General features: G+C 44.6%; 1 pseudogene; it reads right to left on the bottom strand.

Annotated features, from left to right (window-relative positions):
- Positions 1-1,883: 1,883 nt before the first annotated feature.
- On the bottom strand, positions 1,884-2,875 carry LOC100029749 (purine nucleoside phosphorylase-like; annotated as a pseudogene).
- Between the last annotated feature and the right edge of the window lie 1,010 nt (positions 2,876-3,885).

Raw genomic sequence — 3,885 nt, 5'->3', positions numbered from 1 at the left:
GTAAGCTTTGAATGGGCTAATCAGCCCTAGGTACGTGGTTTATTATTTTGTTTTTGCTTTATTCCTTGATTTCTAATAATCCCTAATAAACCTTTTAAAATATGATACTTTTATTACTAGAGATATAAATTAATTTTTACACCTCCACCCCATGAACCTTTCACTCTTGACCTCATCTCTTCCCAGAACTATTGACCTATACAGATGGATCACAAATCTATGTCCACTTCTGACCATTGCCTGTGTATAGCTCTTATCTGCTTGCTATACAGCTACAACTAGACATCACAGACAAGTTCAAAACAATTCATTCCTTTTCCCCACAAAATTCACCTTTCTTCCAAATGTCCATTTACTGGCACCATTATTTCCCAACTTTCTGAAGGACGGAATCTTTGGGATCATTTTTAACTTTCTCCCAACCTCCCAAATCAGTTGCCAAGTCTTATGGAGTCTACCCTTACCACCTCTTGAATGTATGACTCTTTTCCATTAATACTGACGTCAGCTTAGTTCAGGCCACCAGTTGGACTATTCTCCAAGTTTTTAAACTGATACTCTGGCCTAATTTGGGGGTGCTGTTAGTCACCCTCCTGATGCACTATTATTCCCTACTATTCTGCTCATCTGTCTCCCTCACTGAAAATGTTTAACCCACATTCCTTAGCCAGGCATTTAAGACCCATCAGCCTTGTCCACACTATCCTCTTCCTTGAGGAACCCTAAGCAAGAAGATAATTCCTCTGATCCCTCTTCTCAGTGTGTGTTCTTGGTTCCTACACCCAGAATGGTAATTGCCTGTGAGACTTTGAATTCCTTTTTTCTGTTGACAAATTGCCTGAGTAACCTTTCAACTTCTTTTTCCTGGCTCTTAAATGTTGCACTATATTCTATTGTATTGTGTATGTCTCTTGCATCCCTCTACCAACCACATGCCTTTGGATGATACTTCTTTTATCTCACTCTCTCTGAAAGCACTTAAAGTGCCTACACATTAAAAAGCAGCCCTACAGGGGCAGCTGGGTAGCTCAGTGGATTGAGAGCCAGGCCCAGAGATGGGAGGTCCTAGGTTCAAATCTGGCCTCAGACACTTCCCAGCTGTGTGACCCTGGGCAAGTCACTTGACCCCCATTGCCTAGCCCTTACCACTCTTCTGCCTTGGAGCCAATACATAGTATTGACTCCAAGATGGAAGGTAAGGGTCTTTATTTTTTTTTAATTAAAAATTTAAAAAGTAGCCCTACATAAAAAGAAAACGTAGCTCCTTGTTTTGCCTATTAATGTCCTGAGCACAATTTACTAATATACAAGCATTGAAACACACTATTAACTGAGAAAGTGGGCTACCCCTCTGTCATCATCATGCTTCGATCCATATTTTGATACAATATTCTTGGAGCTTAAACTATATTTCTCCCCACCCTGCACAGAAAAGCAGAAACAATTCTGTCTGGCTATCTTTTTATTCCTGCATAGTACTATTTGTAAAACACACTGGTCTGGGACCAAAGTCGCAGAAGTCACAGGATGGCAGAGAATATGCCCCAGGGAATATAAGAGTGGTAGTCCTTTCAAAATATTAGCAGCAGCTTTAGTACAATGTGGGCTTAATCCTCACATCCACTAGAGGTGGAATGAAGAATGTTGGCTGTGGGTTAGGGGTTACAATGGAATGATCCAGCTTTAGAGGGAAGGGACCAAAGGAATAAAAAAGAAAATTAGATAACATGGGGGGGGGGGTCTAATAGGATAAGTAGATATTCCAAGGAGATGAAATACCCAGTTCTTCTACCAACCCCTTAGGGAAGGGAGCTAAGTGGCTCAACTAGGATTAGAAGCTGGCCACTATCTGGAATGAAAAGTAGGCAGCAGGGAAGGAGAGGTCAAAAAGTCTTTTCAGATGGTGGCTGAATGTTTTCCACAAGTATACAGACAAATTGTTCCATTCTTGGCAGCCTCCTGCCCAGCCTTCAGTACCTCTTCATGATTGGCAATCTCGTGCATTTTGTAGTCCAAGATTGATTTGTTCAAAATAAGGGAGAATCCAAAGACCCAAAGGCCACAATGTCTAGCCACTATCACGTCTGGCACTGTGCTCATGCCCACAGCATCAGCCCCTATTTTCTGCAGAAACCGACACTCTGCAATGGTTTCAAAGCTGGGGCCTCCCACCATAACGTATGTTCCTTCATGAAGTGGCCATTCTTGATCCATTTGCTTCCATATACCATGGGCCTTCTGTCTCAAAATTTGATCATAAGCATCAGACATGGGAGGAAACCTTTCTCCAAATCTTTTATCATTGGGTCCTCTGAGTGGATTTTGGCCACTGAGACCTGCCAAGTTGATATGATTTCGGATCAGCATGGCATCCCCAACTTCATATTCAGGGTTCAGTCCACCAGCAGCATGGGTGACAATTAACATATGTACATTCATAAGTTGGAAAACCTCACAGGGAATGCCACCTTCGAGAGTGCATAGCCTTCATACATGTGGAATCAACCCTGCATCATCACACAGCATTTGTCATTTAAGTATCCAAATACCAATCACCTTGCATGACCTGGTACTGTGCTCTGAGGGAAGTTGGGTATCTCACTGTAGTCAAAGACATACAACTGGGTCACTCTATTTGCCAAACCCCCCAATCCAGAACCGCAGATCACTGCTATTTGGAGCCGATGGTCAGTATGGGATAAAAGCCACTCAGCTGTTTTCTTATAATCCTCATACTTGTACTCATTCTCCATGGCTCCCTCATGGTGTCCTGCTCCACTTGGCTTCTGCCTACTCTCCTCGGCTCTGCTCTACTAAGCTCCAAATCGGACCAAGACGATTTTGAACAAATGCCTTACCAATTTTATAAGCTTTATGAAGAGGTAGATGAAGAAGAGGATGTGTGGGACACAAGTGAGAAAACTGAATACCTGAAACCAGTACAATCAAAATCTTACCAAGATAATGATGATGAGATGTTCTTTGGGCATAGAACAAGTGGTATACCATTAGAAGAATTTTATGCAAGATTAGAGGTTGATAATGAAGATGAGGGAGTCAAGATGGCAGCTTAGCAAGCAGCAAAAGTTCAGACCTCGTGGAAGACCCTTCCTTAACCAATGCAGACTGAATGCTCCTAGGGCACCGAAATTCAAGCTGAACAACAGGACAGAAGCGGGGAACCCTCCTTCTGGACTCAAATCAAAAGGTACGCCCCCCCAAAAGCCGGAATCTGAGAATACTCGGGGTTAAGGGGAAGGCAGAGGGAAGGTCCCAGGACCCCTCCCCCACAACCCAGAGGGCTGAGCCCCCAGCAGCAGCGGGAACCTCTGAGTGGGCAAAGGTGCTGGTTTGGAGGGTCTACCTTGTGAGCAGCGGGGCACCGGGCTCGGAGCATCCAGCTTGGACATCGGGGAGGAAGCCAGGGAGAGATGGGCCTTGGCTGGGTCCCTCCATCGGGCTCCAGTCTCACCATTGCCTCGGGGCACATCCAGACCAATCCAGTTGAACATAATCCCATCAGAACTCCTCAGAGTTTAGGGAGGCAGGCAAAGCACTTGCAGACAGTGGAGAAGCAGCTGGAGAGAACTGGAGAGAGCCTGGGCGGTCCAGCCTTCCAGGAGTCTTCAGAGCCTCAGAGCTTCATACCACATACAGCCCAACCCAGTTGAACTCAATTCAATCAAAAGCCTCCAGAGGACAGGGAAGCTAAAATTCTTCCCCTAGAGACTGTACCAAGAGATCTGACAAAGCTCCAAGAGGAGAGACTGACAGCCCCAAAACCAAAACAAAATGAGAGGAGCAAGAGCACAGACAAATACGGGGAACAAAGAAGGGGTAAACTCGAGCAAACAACAGAAAAAGAAGAAAGAAATTACAATAGAC

The sequence above is a fragment of the Monodelphis domestica genome, chromosome 6 (genome assembly GCF_027887165.1).
Source record: "Monodelphis domestica isolate mMonDom1 chromosome 6, mMonDom1.pri, whole genome shotgun sequence".
Classification (NCBI taxonomy): domain Eukaryota; kingdom Metazoa; phylum Chordata; class Mammalia; order Didelphimorphia; family Didelphidae; genus Monodelphis; species Monodelphis domestica.
The sequence above is the reverse complement of the archived record's forward strand: the minus strand, read 5'-3'. Positions and strand labels throughout refer to the sequence as shown.